Source organism: Ictidomys tridecemlineatus, chromosome 12, assembly GCF_052094955.1.
Source record: "Ictidomys tridecemlineatus isolate mIctTri1 chromosome 12, mIctTri1.hap1, whole genome shotgun sequence".
Classification (NCBI taxonomy): Eukaryota; Metazoa; Chordata; class Mammalia; order Rodentia; family Sciuridae; genus Ictidomys; species Ictidomys tridecemlineatus.
The window spans coordinates 18,923,582-18,946,172 of record NC_135488.1 but is presented as its reverse complement, the minus strand read 5'-3'; positions in this window follow the sequence as shown (position 1 = coordinate 18,946,172).

Sequence of the window (22,591 nt, the reverse complement as noted above, 5' to 3'; positions counted from 1 at the left end):
CAGTTTGGTATTTTTCCATTCTTTCAGAAATTTTACACTACCAGGAGGTCTCTGACATTTTCAGTAGATGTTTCAACATGGTAGACCTCAGAGACAGGTGAGAAACATGACTTTTATTCAAAGAAGTGATCGTTCTTATGTCAGTTAGGGACTACTCAAGTCAATTATTCTATCGTTTTCCATCTTCAAAGTACCTGAGATAGGACTAGCTAAATAATTAACTGGACATAGTGAAATATGAAGATGAGGGCCCCTGGTTCAAAAATGATTAAGAATTTCAAAATAGCAAGAGCAGAGCATTAAACCAGGAACAGGGGCCTGTGCAAGTTTCCGTTTTCAGCCCATGAAGCAGATCTGACTGTAGATATCACATTTTGGGAATGCAGTTATTAGCATTCTCTTTCTCCACACCAAGTATTGAAGTCATCAGGTACATTGTGTGTATTATTTTCTTGATCTCATTTGATGGTTTCACTTAATCTTTGGAACCCTGAAAAGAATTTGAGTAAAATAGAATAGAATCTTAGTCCATTTTCTGTTGCTATAACAGAATACTTAGAAACTGAGTCATATTTAAAGGAAAGAAGCTCATTTAGCTCCTGGTTCCGGAGGGATTTCCAAGAGCATGGCACCTGTATCTAATGAGGACCCTTGTGCTACATTAATAATTTAGCAGAAAGTTAAGGGGCAAGCAAGTTGATGTGAAAGAGAAAGCACAGGGAGGCCAACTCACTTTTATAACAACCCACTCACAATAACCCACTTCTGAAACAATGATATGAATCCATTCAAAAGAGCTCCACCTTCATGACCCAATCACCTCTTATCAGGCCCCACAACCCAGCACTGCCACATTGGGAACCAAGATTCCAATACATGAATTTGAGGGACAGGTCCAAAACACAGTAGTTACCTCTGGGTGAGGAACTGAGTGGCTCCAGGACAGACGTGAGAGGAAGACTTAATATGTATGCTTTCGTGCCTTTTGTATTTGGAATCACGTCATGGAAATGCACTAGCTAGTTAAAAATGAATAAATAAAGTTAAAGAGAGGGTTTAGAGTCTCAGATCAAACCCAGAAGAGCCAGCCACATGCATTTTGAATTTATATACGCACCACCATTAGGGTGTTGTACTTTTCTGATTTTCCAGCAACATCCCTTAGTGGAAAGATAATTCTTCATATCTTAAAATATTCCAAGGTGCAATTAAGAGGATTTACAAGGTAAGTTGAATAGGGGAAAATTGTTTCTGTGCTGAGATACCTGCACCCCTTAACGCAGGGTGGTCTTTAATTTGAGGTCACTGTGAATTATGTGGCAGGACACAGTAGGACTTGGCAGTTTAGGCCTAATCAAGCACGACATTAGTCAGGATATATTTTTTAGGCTTCCATTTTTATGTACATTTCTATTTTCTTTCTATGAGCCTTTTAAATCCTAAGAACAAGTTCATGAAACTAGGCGGAATATTCTATTCTTCATCCCAACATGTAACAATGACTCCAAGAGAACTGAGGTGAAAACTTTACATTTCTTTTTTCTTTTCTCATTTTAAGTCTTAATGAATACCTCACTAGACACGGAAGTCAAATACTAAATTAAAAATGTATCAATATTCTTTTAAAAAGTAATTATTTTGCTGAAGCTTGAGGATCGAGAGTTCAAAGCCAGCCTCATCAATTTAGCAAGGTCCTAAGCAACCAGATGAAGCCCTGTCTCTAAATAAAATATAAAAAGGACTGGGGATGTTGCCCAATGGTTAAGCAACCTGGGTTCAATCCCTGGTACCAAAAATAAGTAAACCATGAATGTATAAGCTTAGAAACAAGTTCCAAGCCGAAATACATGTAAAAGATCACATAAAAGTTAATAGGCATAAACTTCCTGCATTCTACTAACATGACTACCAAATTTGCTCTGACCCATATTAACTCTAACATCTAGAATATTATCAGCCTCACCTAAAAATCACACCGGCACATATGTTCTATTCATGACACTATTGCTAAATGTAAAAAAAAAAAATCAGTAACAATGCAAATTATCAATGATAAGGAATAGGTAAGTTATCTACCCAAAGAACAGAATACTATGCAGCCAATTATTTTTATAATTGTTTCAAGAGTATTAGGACATGATAAAAAATTCAAATACCATGTTGAGTGAATGATCAGAACATAATTTTGTTGAATTGATCTTGGGAAGAGGAGTTAAGGAGGGTGCTACTATTTGAATGTGTTCCCATATTTCATATGTTGAAAACTTGATCCTCAGTGCAACAGTATTAAGAGGTAGCATCTTTAACAGAAGATTAGGTTCTGCCCTCATGAATGCATTAATGGCATTTATTATAGAAGTGGGTTCCTTACAAAAGGACCAATTTGGTCTCTCCTCTCTCTCCCTCCCCTGCCCACACCACTTTTCTGTTGCCCTTCTGCCTTCTACAATGGGCTGTGATCCAATAAATAAACTTCTCTTCATTATAAATTACCGTGTCGGTGGCATTCTATTTTTAGTAGCACAAAACAGAATGAGACAGAGGGTAATAATCATGTGTATTGGCATATATGATCAGACTGAAAGTAATTTTATTTTATTTATGATATTTCTTCTAGTTTTAAAAGCTTTTGCAATAAACATGTATTATTTTATAAAACTAAGAAAATTATTTAATTTTGAATTATTATTTTGAATAATCTTGAATTATTTAATTCGAGATGTTTCCCAAAACCAAAATCCTTGAATGCAGTCTGCCAATGTGCTGACATTGTTCCTAAATTTGGGGTTCACTCAGGTCCCCCAAAGACTAGACTCATAGTGCTCAACAATATAATGAATAAACAGAATATAGGCCTCAGTGATCTATAGAAACCCAACATCTGAATCAATCAAAGTAACCGATATGGAAGCAGTTCTCAAAATTAGCAATGCAGGAAAATATCAGGTCTATAAAAAATGAGCATGCTGGCCAAAATGAACAATTGTCAATAATGAAGGCTCATGTGAAGGTCTTTTAAAAAGAACAGTGGTAAATAAGGAAGGACGTATTTTTTCAAATTCAAGGCCCCTGGATGTTCTCATTAGTCACTAGACTCCACATACACAGGACAAGGCGAGCATTTTGACGAGGTATTGCTTACAGCAGTGTGTCACCTCCTGTAACACTGACCACCTGACCCCATCAACAGTCTGACCTGGGTTCACTGTGCTTAGGCAGCAAGAGCCTCAGTGACACCAAGGCAATAAACACAAGTTTGCAAATGTCCCTCATCCTTTGCTTTTGTGGAAATCACATTTTCTACTCAAGATTTCAGACCCAGTAAACTCAACTGCCGTTCTCAGCCATGTGCAAATGGGTCACACCTCCAAATGAATAAATCAGGTCTATTGAGCACTGCTGACTGACTAACGATATGATAAATGCAGCTGGTAGTTTAATGGAAATAAAGGTGGCATTACCAAGTGTCTGCCATGTGCTGGGCTCTGGGATCTGGACCCTGCTAACCTCCCCTAGCACCTCAGTAGGTCATTTCTCCTGCACCTGTGGCTTGGGGTGTGAGGGAGTGGCTTCCAGGTCTTTAAGAAGCAACATACAGATTTCTCTGAGGTCTTTACTTACTTTTAGAAACATGCTTTCTCTCAAAGCAGCAGAGAATGAAGCAGGTGTGTTTATATGCTCGAATACAAATTATTTCTGCCTCAGGAAGGAAACTTTTCAGCATATATAATTCCTAAGTATTGCTTTGAATGAGGGAATAATATAATGAATTTGTGAATGAGCAAACAAATGAATGAATAGATACATGAAGAACTTTGAGATCTCCAGGAGAGTCAAGACACTTATGATTCATCCAAGGGGCAGATAGCTTCGGGGAGCATAGAGCTGAATAATGCAGAAGCAAAGAAAGGCTGAAGGTCCCCGCACAGCAGTGCTTCTTAGCCCCCAGCTTCCCCACAACCCATAGACCCCAGAGACCAGGCCAGAAACACCGCTGAGGAATGACAAGAGAGGGATAAGTTTATGACTGGAGATTTGCCTGGAGCCATCATTGGCCAGAAGTCAATAACAACAAAAATAGCAGTAGTGGTACTTTTAATAATAGGTTTAATAATAGGTAACATTTTCAAGTGATGACCATGTTAACCTCGATAACTCAGCCAAGTGTCACAATAATTCAATTAAAAGGTACTATTATTAGCTCTATGTTACAGATCAGAACTTTGGCTTAGAGAAGATAATTAACTTGCCTAAACTGCACAGATTGTACTACGCTGTACATATGGTAATTAACTAGAGATGTCTAAATCAGATTTTACATTCTACAAAGATTTACATTAGATCATTTTGATCAATGTTTTTCAACCCAGCTGCTCATTAGCACCACCTAGCACCCTTCACATTTGAAATTCCTCTCCAAGGTTTTCTAACCGACAAGTTAAATAACCCCTTTGATTCCACAGTTTTCAGAATACACATGAGACCTGATCTTGATACTGAGACAGGAAAAACCCCTGAGGGACTTTGCCAGGCCTTTGGGTCACAAATGTCCTAGTCAAATAATTGTGCTGCCTCCCTCATTTGCAATATGGACTGACAGCTTAACTATCAGAAAAATGACCCCCACACACACACTTTCTAGCTATAGATTGTCTGAGATCACAAAAGGGCAAAATTACGATTTTATTTCTTCAAATTTCTTAACTAATGTTTCAATTGTGAATTGGACAAGGAAAAGATCACCAACAATTTGAATAAGACTGCGTTATAATAGAAAGTTCCTTCCAAGGAAAACACCCTGAAATAATTCATAGACTGTGAAAGCGGCATGAACATTTATGGATCATCCAGTTCAATGGTTCTCCATGCTGGCTGCACAGTAAAATCACCTGGAGAAGCTATTAAATAATACCAGTGCCAGATCCCATCCCAAAACATCCAATTTCATTGATTTGGAGTAGTACCTGGGAATTGGTAATTTTAAAAGCTCCCTGGGGATTTTCAACCACCATGTGGAACAACTGATTTAACCTAACACACCATTATCTGTAAAATGGTCTCCCTGATGCCTCTTCAGCTATCATGGGCAAGGTCATGATACATCTTTCCGGCTCAAATCTGCATTGAACCTGGACTGTGGCTTCTTTTCAAAATACCCAGGACTCTTAGAAAAGGTGCTATAAGACTTAAAGAAAAATAAATTTTTTAAAAAAAGGATTACAGATAAATACTTTAAGACCTACACAAGTTTATCACAATAGTTATTTTCCAATGAGCCCGTGTACTAATTGCAATTGTTCATTAAGAGGTTCTATTTCCCCTGCTTCGGTTATGAAGAGTGTGGAATTTTTCAGAGAAACCATATGGAAAGGTGATTGTGCAGATGCAGGCTAGCAGACAATGCTTTTGACCACTTAGGTTTACATGCTTGGTGTGATGCATTGAAAACCATTGTGGCTAATGAGCTGATCCTAATTGTGCTCATTTTCCAGCAGCCTTAATAGGCTTGTATCTGAGGAGACAGAATGTGTTTCTGGTCATTCATTCTAATCCCCCAAATCAAGGAAAATAATAGAAGTCCAACAGAGACCAGACCTATCAGGTGATACTGTGAGCAGGGAAGCATAGGCTCTTGACAGTAAACACCAAGGAGGAACAAAGGGAGATGCAGGAATTTGATCATTCTTTATCTGTAAACACAATGCCCACAAAACCCAAAATCTCACTGTAAGTGTAGATTGCAGGAGGCTACCATAAATAATCCCTCTTAAAACCTATAGAAAATAAACTATCAATAGCTGGATCCTACAATAGTTTAGTAATCTTTAGGCAGACAAAGAGTAATAGGTCAGTTTCACACAGAAAGTATTTCAAATTAGGGATGTTCAAAACTGTGAAGCGAATGTTTAGTTTTACTTTCCAAAACACAAAGTTTTAAGCCCTCCAGCAGAAATATTCATGCAAAGGGCTCATTTAAAATGTTATCTTTATGGTAAAAGGGGTTTCTTGCAGCATGTTAGAATCCAGCGCATTCAGTAAACATGGATTGAGTGTTTAGTATGTGATTTATTGAGAACATGATTTAACTGGGTCACCAGCTGGGAAATTAATTTGTGCTTTTTCTGTTTCCTCTTGCTGTAGATTCAGCCAAAAGGAAGGAATTGAGCTTCTTTGTTCCTTAAGTAAGGGCCTTTTGAGCACAAGAAAGAAAGAAAGGCTCATCTGCAAATGGGTCTGAGGCCAGGCGCTCTGATCTATCTTATGCTTCCTCAGGTCTTATTATTGAAAGAAGGGATAGGATAGGTTGCTCTGTACTGAGAAGACTAAAAGGGGACAAGAAGGAATGGTTCTATTGGATAACCCAGAATTAGGACAAAGCTTGAAGATCCTGCAGTGACTTGGAACAGGACCTTAGAGATAGCAGGCCCATAAAAGGTACATGTTGGGATACCAGGTTCCCAATCTGGGGAATCTACGTGAAGTGCTGTCATGTGGGGTCTCCACACAACCTGGTCAAGGACTGGGATCTGGAGATGTGGATCATGATGTGGGGTCCATGAATGGGCCCAGTGCCAAGGCACAGCACCATGTGACCATAAGAAATGACCAATGTTAAATAACCCTGGCCGAGGACCAGGAATTTCCTCTTCATAAGAATTGCAAGACTGCAGGCCCCTTTCAGAATGGTACAAAAAAAATCCACACCATGACTGTGCAAAACAAGGCCGATGCCTCCAAAAATGATTGATATTGGATTTCTCATTGATTTGGACATACGGAAGCTGATAATAGCTCTAATAAAATCCTTCTCAAAAGTGATAAAACAGTCCCTGAACATCACACACATTCACAAAAATTGGTATCTATAACATTTGTGTAAAGAACTTTATTAACAAATAATTTGTGTCGCTAAATTCACTTGAATATAATGCAATTATTTTTCTCAGTCATAATCTAATTTAGATCTTGTGTGACAATGTAAGGAGAGAAATGGATGCCTGGCTGGATGTCATTAAAGACTCCTCTCTAAATAAATTCCTACTTCTCATTGAGTTAGAAAACGATTTCCTGGAATCTTACTAGAGACCTCTAACAGGTATTTAATTTAAATGTGAATACTTTCTCTCATGTACAATCTCACTTATTGATTCTTTCAACAAATGTATGTATTAAATTCTCACGGCATGCCAGGCATGTCTATATGCAACTCTTCCTAGAAGCCAAGCTGTGCTGGTATTGTGCTCATTTTAATATAGTGGTTACTGTCCCCATCAAGTTCTTGGTTCATGAGAAGACAAGAAAATTTGTTGAAAAACAAAACTTGGTGTGTGCCACAATGGAAGAAGCACATGTTCTATAGTAGCAAATATTAGAACATAGACAGGTCAAGGGTGGGCTCTGGAGAAAGTGATAAAATGAGAGCCAAAGAATAGGACTAATCCAGGTGAACATTGTATATATTATAGTTTCTCATTATCTTTTTAATCACCAAAATGAGAACACAGTGTGAGTTTCAACATAATGAAGTCCTTCAAGACCAAGTAAGCACACAAATCTAAAGCATTTGAGTCTGGAGAAATATTCAAAAAGAGAAAACAGGAGGGGCAGGGTAAGCTCTCTACTATCCACACTGCTCTCAAGAAAGACCTTTCACTTGAGCTGTGACTCTGACCATCTCCAGAAATGCTTCATTTCTGGAATTATAATATCTCTCCCATGTCAACAGTACTCCCTTCTTACTGAACAACTCTCTTTGATGATGTATTAATCATTCTTTCATCACTGTAACAAACACTTGAAATAAATCAGCTTATACATAGAAAAGACTTATTTTCATTCACAGTTTTTGAGATTTCAGTCCCTGATCTATTGGTTCCATGGCTTGGGCCAGTGGCAAGGCAGCATATCACAGAGGAAGTGTGTGGTGAGACAAAACTGTTCACCTGATGGCCACGAAGTACAATAAAAAAGACTAGCTCTTAGAATCCCCTTCAAAGGAACAACTCCAATGATCTAAAGATCTCCCGCTGGGCTGGGGATGTGGCTCCAGCCGTAGCGCGCTCGCCTGGCATGCGTGCTGCCCGGGTTCGATCCTCAGCACCACATACAGACAAAGATGTTGTGTCCGCCAAATACTAAAAAATAAATATTAAAATTCTCTCTCTCTCTCCCTCTCTCTCATTCTCTCTCACTCTTTAAAAAAAAAAAAAAAAAGATCTCCTGCTCACCCACCTCCTAAATGTTCTACCAACTCCCAATAGCAAGAAGCTGGGGACCAAGCCTTTCACACACAATCCTTTGGGGGATGCAGAAGTACCATAATTCAAGAAGTTTATTAATTAATTGAGAAGTAAATGCAATGGCTAAAATACTAATAAACAATACACAGCAATATATAATTAGGTGAGGTGTGTGTGTGTGTGTGTGTGTGTGTGTGCATACACATTTGCAATTCTAAGAAGGAGCTTAAAGAAAAAGAAAAGATCGGTGGGAAAAAGTGAACAAATAATTCTTTGACTCCTGAGTTCAAATAGCTCTTTTATAAGTCAGAGAAGGCTTCAGGATGGGACGAATGAGACATGGGTGGGCCTTACAGGATGAGCAAGCCCTAGAGGCTAGGTACCGTCTACCAAAGTAAGACACAGGGCAGGGAATAAACTGAGAATCATCCTGGAGTCCAAGAGACCAGCATGCTCCTGGACTGGAGCTGTAAAGAGCCTCCAGGGAACAGTGTGTTTAAAACCTGAATTGGGGGTGGGAACAGAAACAATCAGGATTCAGTGTTCTTTAAAGAAAGTTAAAGGAGCAGCTACAATAGCCACGAAGCAATACATGAACATACATAGGGCAGCACATAACCATGACTGTGTTTGGTTGACAGTAGACCATACATACACACCAAAGTGGCCCCTTAACATCCTATTGTGTAGTGACGTTGGAGCCATCCTAGTCTGCTTAAGTGCACTCTGTGAGGTTCACATTTCCCAGAACATATCCCCATTGTGAAGCAATACATGACTGTCACTCTCTACCTAAGAACTAAAGAGAGAAAGCCGGGTGATGTGATTGAGATAAGGTTTGTCACTGAGTCTCCATATAAGTGTCTTTTGAACCAAGGCTTCAATGAAAAAAGATTAGAAGGAGGCACCTCCAATGAAAGGAATGGAATGAGCCACACCCAAAGCAAGATGTCACTGCCCCGCGTGGCCAGGGTAGGGGCAGGAAAGTCAACAGTGAGCTCCTGTGGGTAGTGAAAAGGGAAAGCTGAGAAACCTAGGAAGGCACCTCGGAGCATACCCAGGGAAACAGACAGACAGAGGGATCCTAGAGGGGGAGATGGCAGCAGGTACAGAAAGAAGTAGCCTAAACCATCACTCTGGCAAAAGGACGGAGGGTCCGGCTGTGTGGGGGAACCTATGCTCATTACTTGACAGATTAGAAATTTAATAATTATTGAAAGTCAAACAGAGGGGGGAAAGTGTTTTCATGGAGCTGCGATGCAGTTCATTGGTAGAGTGCTAGTCTTGGGTTCAATCCCCAGCACCCCCACCACACACACACACACACACACACACACACACACACACACACACACATACTTGTTTCCATGTGTAAAGCCAGGAGAAAGAGGGAGCAGACTGAAGGAAACTGGGATTGGAAAAGAGATAGCTTTGGTGTCTGGGGTCTGGACTCTACATCAATGTGCCACCCTGGTCCAGTGAACAGAAGCTATAAAAAGGACTGGTAAAGAATAGACAGTGAGCTCTCTGTGTAGGAGGCACACATTTGTACACTGGTCATAGTTGGCAACAATTTCACAATACTTCGTTTCATATGACTTCAAAACAGCTATCTTTTGAATTCTAATAAGATAAGCTTGCAATAAGCCCTGCTATACACTCTTGATCTCCTATACCTTTGCTGTAACTTTTAAAAATTTTTTATTGCCTTCTAACACACTACACAATTTCATGTATTCATCTTTTTATTTGTGGTCTACCTCCAATAAAGTGCAAGTTCCACAAAGGCCCCGAATTTGTTCACTATTGTGCCCTAAGTGCTTAGAACATTGTCTTGTATATAGGGGGCTCTCCATTAGACATTAGGTGGATATAGTACCGAGAGGTAAGTGGCTTGCCAAAGGCAGCAAGCACTGCATTATATAAGAGTATGTCCAGCAATTTCTAATCACAAAGATGTAGGCCAACAAAAATTTAGGACTCCGACTTAAGCCCTGGAGAAAGGCACAGCTGTAAGAAAGGAGTTTGAGTCCTTAAAAGCTACCCACCTACTGATCGATAAAAACAACCTTGCTGTTATAGGAATAAAAAGTAAAATTCTGTTTGGGTAAGCCTCTGAAATTTTGGAGTTTATTTGTTACAGAAACTAGCTAATACACATTTGAACATGAACTTTTCTAGCAGGAAATGAATACATGTGCTATGGGGGGGATTTGCATTATTCATTCAACAAACATGCTGAGCTCTTGCTATGGGCTAAGAACCCTGACGGGCATAGGGGATTCAAAGATGAGTAATAGAAAATTATTTCCCTCTAGGAAACCCAAAACTTACAATATCATGTTGTAAGTTCTATTGTAGAGGAAAGTAAAAGGGGCTGTTGGAGCCCAGAGCAGAGAGCCTAATTCTGTCAGGCAAAGAGAGAGAGGGATCAGGACACAGGATCTGACATTTAGACTCAGTTTTGAATTATGAGTATGATGAAGAATGGAAAAAGGAAATGTATCATTTTTGTGAAATGTTACTTGAAAATTTGATTCCAAATTATTTGGCCTTTTCCGTCTATATGACTGCTCCTAGAGTTTCATTAGAGACTATTTATATGCACTTCAGAGGTGAAATTGAACTTCAAATGACTCAAATAGATTGGGATATAATATTTTTTCTTCCTGCTAGAAGAAGTATAATGTGAGCCCGTAAGAGAGAGCAACAAGAAAATGACTGTTTTTCATTGTTGATATATCCCAAGTAGTTGATTTACTCCACAAAATACAGAAATAAAAGCCCTTTATAATCACCTAAGAAAGCATCCGTAGGTATTTCACAATTCTTCCTACTGGCTAGATGATAAAAGGATCTTAGTGTATTTGAAACTTAGGAACCAGAAAGACCTTTCGTTGATATTCCAGAACACCTTATGGCATTTGTTTTATTTCAATTTACAGAGGCCTTCATAGTGAATCAGTGCTTTTGAGAAGTAATTAATCTTGACATTTATTAAGTAATTTCTCATATTTAAAGACTGATTAAGGTTCAGTTAAGATAAATATTGAGCAATATGCTAAATAAGAAGTAAGTTTTCACAAACATATAAACACATATGGAATAGCATCTGGAAGTGGTCCAGCAGACATCCCATGGTGGTGGGCGTGTAGCAAAAACAAGTCTATCTCATTATTTTTGGCACTGATTGGGTCCTTTGTTAATTCATCTTGCCTAATTCTCCTTTTGTGAAATAAGAGGGATGGCAGGAAACTAAAGTGAGGGCAAAAAGAAAAAATAAGACTAATGATAATGATGAAGGAAATTCCTTTTGAGAGATCTTTTTCTCAAATAGTTTTACAATTGATATCCCACTTGGTCTTCTTGAGAAAACACAGAAGCAAAGATGAGATTCAAGATGGCTGCTTTGGGGAAGGCTGCATTTCCAGTTGCTCTGTGGCTCAGGATTTGAGTAGTGAGAGTACTGTTTCTCAGCTAAGTGGGTTAAAGAGGGGATTCACTAAAATTCAAAATCAGACACTCAGAGTCTCTTAGAGATGAGAAATTTAGGTATATTGAAAAAAGGACCAAAAAAAAAAAGTACCCACTTGAAGCCAAGTAGTTTGTAGCAATGGCAGAAGCACTGACTTACCAGAGAAGGGAGGGATAACATATAGAGATGAAAACAGACCAATCTGGCACAGAAAAACCTGCAGAACAGAAAAGAAGCCTGAACTTAACTGATCCAGAAGCTGCACAGCAAACTGGTATTTGGAGAATGCTTTGGGTTTCTCATCTGGCACATGGAGAGTTCAGGAGGATCCATTGTAAGAAGCCCACAGTGCAGCCTGCTGCTGTGGGGGCCTGGGGGGGGGTCATAGCATGTATTTCTATACTGTCCTGGAAAGCACCTAATATGTGGCCTACCATATATCTAGCAGAATGTGAGTAAAATAGGCACAGAGAAGACAGTAACCAGGGGGATTAGAGTCAGAGATATGGATGGGGGGGGGTCTAACTTGCTGTCACTTTGAGTCTGGAAGCTCACATGACCAGAAGAAGAGCACAGAAAAACTGAAATACATGAATACATGCATGTAGACACTTGGAAAATGCATAAATACACTTGGGAACTGAGAATGTATTTGTGAGCAGTGACATGTGAGAGACCTCTGGAGGGTTAAATCCCCTTCCCTACAAGTAGAATTCTTGAAAATAAGGGTATGAAGTTAATGTTTACATGTCCAATGCTAAGACTCCCATCTCTTTTAATTTGACTCCCTGAATTCTAGAAACAAACATATGTTCCCTAGACAGGATATGAAAACACTCTTTTTCTGGCTAATTTGACCAGCCTAAACAGAAAGACTTAAAGACTCTGTATTCTGGAGTCCTTCAATGGGAAGACCCAGTAAGATCATTCTATGGTGTGTCCCATTAGGGACAGTCACCAATCATCCACTCACATTTGCAAGTCTAATTTCCTACTATTATATATGAGGATCATTAGATACATGAGAAAATTTCTAGCATTAATGTCAGACACCAAAATTTAACTAATCAATTTAAAAAGTAACTCAAAGGAAATATACTCTTCAGAGAGCAAAGGATTAAAAACTAATGTAAATAAACTCAGAAAAATAAAAAAGAGATATCATATCTATGAAACAATAATAGAATATTATCAAGACAAAGTGAAGCAAAATAAAACTCAGTTAAAATCTAGTACTAGAAATTTAAAATAGAATAGACAGTTATTTGGAAAATAACAATGAATAAATTTCCCAGAACAGAGCAAAATGCCAATGTAATGACAAATATTTTTAGACAGAAACACTGAGATCCAGCCCAGAAGACCCGTAAGCTGAGTAGTGGAGTTTCTAACAAACCAGAGAAAATGAAGGAGAGGAAATAACTAAAGAAATAATTCAAGAAAATAGCCCAACGCTGAAAGACATGGTTTCCTTGATTATTAAAGGTCAGCACCAGGGGTAAAAATGGATATTTTGAAATTTCAGAACAGTGAGATAAAATAAAAAATATATTACAAATTCCTACAGAGGGAGGAGACATGGTTCACCTACAAAGTTTAGGGAATCACAATGACTTTAAGTTTCCTAATATCAACTATGGACAGAAGAAAGCTCTGCATTAAAAATTCTGGGGGAGAAAAGTAATTCTAAGATTGTATCATCAGCCAAAAATTATGAATCAAGAACAAGGGTAAAACAGAAATGTTTTCTTTTCAAGGTCTTAAAGTAAATTTCAAAACATTTATATTCAAGTACCCTTCTCTGGAAGTGAGTGATTCCACCAAAATGAAGGAGTCAACCTAGAAATAAAAAGATAGAAATGACAGAAAAATAGGGCTCTGAACAGGAGGAAAAGGGTATCATCAGAGAAATCATAAGAAATTCCAGCATGTCAATGGTACAGCAGCTAAATTTTATTAAACTAGTCTGGACCACTGCAGGTCAGAACCAGCCAAAAGATTCTAAGAGAGTGTTTCTTCAAGATGGTGAAATTAACTAGCTGATTCATCTAAATAAATTGCAAAGGACTTGGAGGAAGTAGAAGAGTTTAGGGTTGAACTAATGATAAATATGTCTATGGAAAATAAATAAAATGTATGCACAAACAAAAAAAAAACACAATTATTAAATCTAGAAAAATAAAAAGTTGGAAGGAAAGAGCAGAGTACACACCTCAACTGTGAATTGTCATAATAACAGGACTGAATAAAGCTTTAATCTTAGCATAATGGGGAGAAAGATGAATAAGGAGTTGGGCAAAGTGACGAAAGAGAATAAACCTGCTGCTAGGAAGGCAATATATCATATCTAAGTCTAAAAAATCAAGAGATAGAATTATGAAATTACTCTTTAGAAATATGGTGCCAGGCTGGGCACTGTGGCGCAAGCCTTTGTAATCATAGTAATCACAGCAACTCAGAAGACTGAGGTAAGAGGATTGCAAGTTCAAAGCCAGCCTCAGCAACTTCCTGAGACCCATATCAAAACAAAAAGGGATGTGGATATAGTTGAGTGGTAGAATACACCTAGGATCAATTCCCGGTTCCAAAAGAAGGGAAGGAAGGAATGAAGGAAAGAAGGGAGGGAAAGGAGAGGCAAGGGGAGGAAGGGAGGGGAGGAGAGAAGGGGAGGAGAGGAGGGGAGGGGAGGAGGGGAGGAGAGTGGAGGAGGGGAGGGGAGTGGAGGAAGGAAGGAAGAAATAGGGTGAAATATACTAAAAAAAGCCATCAAAAGAGCTTAAGTAGTTACCCTTAGTGAGGAGGAAATGGAAGGTAGAGGAGACTTCTGTTTACTAACCCTGTAAAACCATTTGGCTGTTAAACTGTGTGAACACAGAACTTTGATAAAAATAAAGGCTGAATAAAAGGGCTATAATATTTTCATTTTAAAAATCAACAGGAGAAAAATGTAGCTGAGAAAAGAGAGACTAATGTCAAAATGACTCAGAAGTTTCAGATTGAAGTGACTGGTTGGATGGGAAGTCCAAAGGAAAGGTTGGATTTAAAGGGAGTAACAACTATAATTCTAAAGGTATGGCATCAATGGCAATGAACAGCTATCCCGTGACACAAAACCATGGAGCCATTCTGTACTTTAGGACATTAAGGCTGCAAAGAACCTTGAAGATCACATTGCTTCTGCTTCTTGTATCCCTTCTAGGACCTCCTTTGAAAGGGCTGCCCAGCAACAAATCCTCTGAAATGGAAATGAGAACAACCACTCCATTCACAATATCCTCAAAAATAATAAAATACTTGGGAATCAACCTAACAAAAGAGGTGAAAGACTTATACAATGAAAACTACAGAACCCTAAAGAGAGAGATAGAAGAAGATCTCAGAAGATGGGAAAATGTACCCTGTTCATGGATAGGCAGAATTAACATCATCAAAATGACGATATTACCAAAAGTTCTCTACAGGTTTAATGCAATGCCAATCAAAATCCCAACAGAATTTCTTGTAGAAATAGATAAAGCAATCATGAAATTCATATGGAAAAATAAAAGACCCAGAATAGCAAAAACAACTCTAAGCAGGAAGTGTGAATCGGGTGGTATAGCGATACCAGACTTCAAACTATACTACAGAGCAATAGTAACAAAAACAGCATGGTACTGGTACCAAAACAGGCAGGTGGACCAATGGTACAGAGTAGAGGACACAGAAACCAATTCACAATATTAAAACTAACTTATATTTGATAAAGGGGCTAAAAGCATGCAATGGAGGAAGGATAGCATCTTCAACAAATGGTGCTGGGAAAACTGGAAATCCATATGCAACATAATGAAACTGAATCCCTTTCTCTCGCCATGCACAAAAGTTAACTCAAAATGGATCAAGGAGCTTGATATCAAATCAGAGACACGGTGTCTGATAGAAGAAAAAGTTGGCTATGATTTACATACTGTGGGGTCAGGCTCCAAATTCCTCAATAGGACACCCATAGCACAAGAGTTAATAACAAGAATCAACAAATGGGACTTACTTAAACTAAAAAGTTTTTTTCTCAGCAAAAGAAACAATAAGAGAGGTAAATAGGGAGCCTAAAACCCAAGCACAGCAGATCAGAAGAAATCCATTCTTACAGAGCAATATTGTCACTCAATCTCTGCATAACTTTGAGATATTTTGATTTTGAATTTCTCATTTCAATCTTCTAAATGATCAGAAAATCAGTGTACAGAAACTATATAAAACTGCCAACCATATATACTATATTGTAAGTACATTTAGTTTTTTTTCTAAATAAACAGAAGAACGGCAGTTAAATAGTAAAAAAGAAAATCAAACACCTGGAAGATTAGTAATTTTATATATCTTTTACCCCAGAAAATATATAAACAGATTATAACTTTTCTGCATGTCTTAAAGGCACATTTTGTTCTGACCACCTGTATGTAACAGTGGAATTTCAAACGATTAGGGCAATAATATCTGTCCAATCCACATATTGTAAAAAGTCAATGCCACTAAAAATTTTACCTCTCCAGGACAGCATTGGAAGACAACCTCTCAGATCTGTCTTTAAAAATCATGTTGCTCATTGTTTGTAAGGTTGATAATATTGCAAAATGCAATGCTTCAACCGAGAAGAAAATAATCTACAACCTGCTGACTCCTTTGATATACAAAATGATAAGTCCTGTCAAAGAGACTGGAGGCTATGGAAAATCTTTATTTTTTACGAAATCTATTAATCGGCCTTTAGTGTAGCCCTGCTTGATGCAAATTGTACGACTTGTCAAGACTTTTGTTTAGTCAGAAATAAAAGGCTTAGTGGATAAAGGTTTGGCCTTTCCCTACTGGTTTTCTGCCAAACTGTGACCTAACATGAATGAATTGGTATTGAGTGGGGCCTCTAACTCTGTAATTTAATGCTGACAGTAATTAGCTAAGAAGGGGGTGTTATAATGAAAGCCCAGGGCATGGTGTTTATGTGATTTTACCCAGCTGCAATAGACGACACCTTCTTTTTCTGTCTTTTCCACTTACTACCTCTGAAAAGGGAGAAGGTGCAAGTCATAAAAGATCCTGGCTGCTTGGCTCTCTGATAAATCTCTGGGCAGTGAAGACCTTGGCTTTAAATTAGCTGTCAGGCATCAGCCATCTCACTCTCCAGCTCTCTCTGGAGTCAGCAACAGTGCAAAGATGTTATAAATGGATTCATATGTCTTGATTAATGCCTCCTTCTGTAAACAGACTTTGAGCATAGAGCCCTGACGTAGGGATGCCCTGTTCTAAAGGTTAATTGTCACATCGATAGCATATTCAAGACATCCTTTTTTTTTCTTTTTTGCACTTCTGCTCTTTTCTTTTTGAATTTCAAATTATCTTAGAGTAAATGAGAAAGAGGAAGCCTAATAGCAGAATCCACATCTATTGTTAGACACTTCCTATATAAATAAAAGGTCTTTCCTCAACATCCATCTCATAAAACAGAGGAAATCCTCTGTATGGTTTCAGATTGGCCCTTAAAAATTGCTTTGGCAGAGAAGGTCCACACCTATGCAACTCCTCTGTGCCTTGAGCTTGGGATAATTTGCTGGGTGAAATGGAGCTTTTGCATCAAGTAGTCTAATGCTAGGAGCTCCAAGTATTCGAACTATAACTCAGTGTTACAACCAAACACAGAGAAAACTTTAGACTTGTTCTTCTCCAACTTCTGCCAGTCTTTGTGTTGCCTGAATGTCACTCAGTTACTAGAAGAAAAAATTAAAAAGTGAAATTCAAGGAGATAGAGGGGGAAAGAGTATGGTAATACATTTTTACTTCATCACAAGCTGTAGTTCAGGGAGGGACTGTTGATAAGAGATTTTTGTCACCTCAATTATTCCCAATGAATTGGAAGCAAATATTCCTTTCAAGTGTGTATTGACACTGTCATTTACTCAGCTTTGTAAAATGTTGACATAAATTAGATGTTTGTTTACTCTACCCCAGATAGGAACAAAAATAAAACACTTTGATAAAAACAACTATGTAATTACTTCACTATCCTAGAAAATAAGCAATTCTACCTAAGATTAATAGGTTACATTAGTCCGTTTCCAAAAGAAAAAATAGTACGAAAGCAAGACTTATGTGCAAGAAATTGGTTAGGAATTCCAATTAATTCTAGTTACTTTTTCAGAGTCTTTTTATTCCATGTACAGACTATGTTTGCATAATTTAATTTTGATTTCCAGAACATCAATCCTCTCCGTGTTCAAATGAAATAGACAATACATATCCCTAAAATTGAGGGCTTGTCCGGCCATTTGCCACTGTGCACCTCCAATTACTGCGTGTTCTTACTCTATGCTATGGTTCTACTTTTGCATTAAAATTCTGCTATAATAAAAAGGATTCTAATGTAATTTGTGTGAAATCAATAGTCAGTTGATATAAAGATTCACAGTGGTCTCTCTATTCTCTTGTCCTGTGACAGACTTCCAACAGGAATCCATCATACCAGATAAATCGATCATTGGAACTAGTAATCAGTAGATAGAGAACACACTGGGACACCCCCTTGGAAAAATAAGTACAATCAAGGTAAGCCAAATACACAATGGGGAAAAAAGAATATATTTCAGGCCTATAGGAGTAAAGAGTTCAGTTAGAGTCTACCTTCTCATTATTCATTGCACAGTTGTTGAACCTGCTTGAGCAAACAAAAAGAAATTCATGACTATCTATTGTTTTAACTTGCAAAATATTTGCTAATATAATACAGAATAAAAAGGCAGATCTTGAGATTTTATGTTCATAAAGAATAGTATAGATATGATGAGGTAAGGGTGCATGAGTAGCAACAGGATGAAGGGTTACTTTATAAATAATGTGCTGCAAGGGAAAATACTGGAGAGTGAGATTGAACAAGTTAACATATGTGCACACACAAAGATGGCATAAGGAATCCTGCTATTGTGTATAATTATAATGGCTTCTGGGATGACAGGCTTCACCGCTGCACCCGGCTCCAGGAGGAAACACCTCCCAGGTGGGAGCCGGGCCCCTCTGCTGGCTGGCTGCGGGGTGTGCAGAACTTAGCCTGCCAACTCTGGCACCTCAGGCCCTGGAGGAGGCACTGGGCCACATGGACCCTGCGCACAGTCCTGCTTCCCTGTCATCTGTCGGCTTGAGGACAAGGCCCGCCTCGGAGGGCAGAGAGGGGATGTGTGCCAGGGGGAGGAGGAAGGCTCCAGGCCAGTCACTGCCCTGTGCTCCTGTGTCCTGCTTCCAGAACCAGCACCCTGCAGCCCATGCTCCACAGCACCCACCGGGACACAGAGGTGACCCACTTCAAACCCAAGGGATGCCCCAGCCCCAAGGAGAGGACCCAACCCCACACAGAGCCATGGACAGCACCAGATCTCCCATCTGCAGGTGGGATCTAGAAAACTGTCCAGTGCACAGAGATAAAGAATAGAACAGAGCTGAGTGCGGTGGCTCAGGCCTGTAATCCCAGCAGCTTGGGAGGCCAAGGCAGGAGGATCGCCAGTTCAAAGCCAGCCTCGGCTACAGCAAAGTCCTAAGCAACTCAGCGAGACCCTGTCTCTAAACAAAATTCAAAATAGGGCTGGGGATGGGGCTCAGTGGTTAAGCGCCTCTGAGTTCAGTCTCCAGTAACAAATCAAAACAAAAAAAGAACACAACAGTGTGCACAATGGAGAGGAAGACAGAGCAGTGGGCAAGCAGAAGGAACAGCCAGGAGCCAGTCACCCCGGCACTTGAGGACTTGAGGTCTGGCCTTGATGACACTGTGGACCCAGGTCTCTTACTAAGAGTCGATCTCAGGTGCTCTCACCTCAAAATAAAAGATGGACAGTTCTGTGGGAGGATGGACTTGTCTGGTCTCCCTGCTGGGCACCCCGACTTACAGAGAAGTGTTTCAATTCTGTGTCCCCACACCCAGGAGCCTGAGCCCTACAGTGAGCCTCACCCGGCCCCCTGCAGCCGCCATCCAACCTGCCTGCCCCACCTCTGCGGGAGGGCGTTGCTCCTGCCTCCGCCCCAGGGAGGACTTGTCTGAGGTCTATTCCAGGACCCTGTGTGGCTGGGTGACGTCACAGACACCTGCCTACCTGTCTTTTTATCCCAGCTACAATAGGAGCTCGCTGGGGCCAAAAGCACATCCCTGAGGGCCAGCTCCCTGCCAGCGTCTTCTGAAAGACAGAGGGAAGACCCTCCGGAGAACCGGCAGCCTCAGATCTCCCAGGAGCCGCTGTTCATGTCCGATTCTGCCTCCAGATTCACCCCTGCCCCTCCGCCTCTGGTCTGGCCGCTGCCCTGCTGCTTTCCTCTCCCTGGTAACTTTATGAGACAGGGCCTCCCATCAAGCAGCTCAGGGGCCGAGGCCGCCCAAGTCACTGGAGAGTGGAGGGGAGGCTGAAGGTGGCCCCAGGCAGGTGGGCGAGGCTTGCTGTGGGACTTGGTCCTCCTCCAGGGGCGCTGGGGGACGCTGAGCTCTTTCAAACAATTATTAGAAATGTTCAAGGTGTAAACACCGCCTTGAGCTCGAAGACGCTGCAACCACTTGCCATGTTTTAGTGCTAGAGACCCTTCCTCATCCAGCGTCCGGGGTGCAGGGCCTGTCCTGCCTCCGCAGACACAGAATGGCCAGGAGGGGAGACCACAGCTCCAAGATAGATACGTCTTCAAGGGAGAGAGGAGAGAGGAGAGAAGAGAAGATGGATAGATGATAGAGGATGGATGGATGGATAGATTGATAGATAAATGGATAGATGGATAGATTGATAGATAAATGGATGGATGGCTGGGTTGATAGATAAATGGATGGATGGATAGATTGATAGATAAATGGATGGATGGCTGGGTTGATAGATAAATGGATGGATGGATAGATTGATAGATAAATGGATGGATGGATGGATGGATGGATTGATAAAAGGAAGGACGGATGGATGGATGGATACATAGATCATAGATAGTAGATAGAGGATAGATAATAGATGATAGATGGATGGCAGACACTGACAGACAGATGGTAGACAGATGATAGGTGTAAAGACAGGTACATAGGGAGATGTTGCTAGAGAGACAGAAATAGGTAGGTGGGTGATAGATGAGACAGCTGGACAGATCCACAGACAGGTAGACAACTGGTTAATAGACAGGTGGGTCACAGCAGTGGAGAACCGGAGAGTCCTTGTGGCAGCTGATTTGCTGCCTGCAAAGCTGGGCTCGTGTCCTCTGTGCTGACGTTCATGATGAGACCCCCAACAGGAGCCTGGACACCGCAGTCCTTCTCGCAGTCTGGAGCCTGCGAGGGCAGGCAAACTGGCAGGACTGTCTCCTGGCTGTGGACACACCTTCTGTGACCTCACGTGGGGCACAGGGGTCACCTCTCTGGTGATTCTCCGTGGAATGGCCCGATCCCTTCAGGGCCCCACCCTCCTGGCCTCGTCCAACCCTGCTCCCCTCTCCAGGGCCACCTCCAAATCCACCACCTGGGGGCTCAGGGTTCCCGAGTGTGAAAATCCAGCTCTCCCTGCTGCCCACGTGGCGCTGGTGCCCAGCCGCTCTGCTCAGGGACGGAGAATCCCTCAGGCCTCCTGTGCCCAGATGGGAGAACCCAGTGTCTTTACCTACCACCTCGCCCTGGGGTGACGCGAGGCTTTCAACGGGTACAACGGCGGCTCGCAAAAGACTCGCCCAAGCCCTGATCTCTGGAACCTGGGCTTGATGTTCTGATTTGGAAAACACGACCTTGAGAGCAGATGTGATTCGGTCAAGGTCTGGAGGTGAGACTGTCCCGGTCATCTGAATGGTCCTACACCCAGGGACAGGGCCTCTACAGGAGCCCAAACAGCACACGGTGAGAAGATGGCAGGGGCCAGCCGCTGCAGAGCCACAGGGACCTTGAAGAGGCACAGGGCTCTCCCAGCGCCTGAGGGGCACGGCCCTGGCCCCCTTGCTGAGGGGCTCTGCCTCAGTGAGAGCGACTGCCGCTGTCCTCAGTCCAGGGGCAGCTCCCATGGCGCCCAGCAAACCCACACAGGGTCAGGTGCTGAGCCACGGAGGCCCAGGTGAGGCTCAGACTCGCCCCTGCTGCCTCTGGGCCAGAGAGCGTGGCTTGTGCCGTGGTGGGCGCTAAATAGAGAAACCATGACAGAAGAATCAGAGTTGATTTTGTAAGGAAATCTTGTTTTTGGAGAGTTTAATTTTTCGTTGTTGTTCCTTTGGGGTAAAAAATAAGAAAACAGATTTCCCCATTCCCAGGCAGCATCATTAAGTCAGTGTGGATAGCAGAGGCTTAATTTGTCCCAGCCCTGTACAATTTCATCATTCTAGACTATTAAAATTTTTAATCAAAGGTTTCAGTTATTAAACTGCCCGAGGTTGGCAAAGATTTGCTATTATCTTACATTAAAATCCATCAGGATCTAAATAAAATGAAATTAATTTGAGATACTGAAAGGAACTCAGGCCAGAGGAGCATTGGTGTTTCCGGGGCTGAGCCGGGTATGGCAGGTGCTGGAGGGCCCACCACGCAGCCCCCAGCACCAGGAGGGCACTGAGCCCCCAGGAGACCTGGAGCCCGAGCTGGGGAGGGGAGGATCCTGGAGACTGGGCGCAGCCGATGGCTGTGTCAATGTGCAGGCGCCCACCCAAGGCCCCACCCCTCCTCGCTTCTCTGTCTGCCTCTCCACTCCCTCCTTGGTCTCTCAGCAACTCACAGGTCAGATTCCCCTCTGTGTCCTCCCAGCAAAGTCCCCGGCACCCTTGTCCCCAGCGCCAGCCCCAAGCCAGCCTTCCAGGGAGCTGCCCAGGCCGAAGGAGGGTGCCTTCAAGCACAACTGCCCGAATGCCATCAGCATGAAGCTAG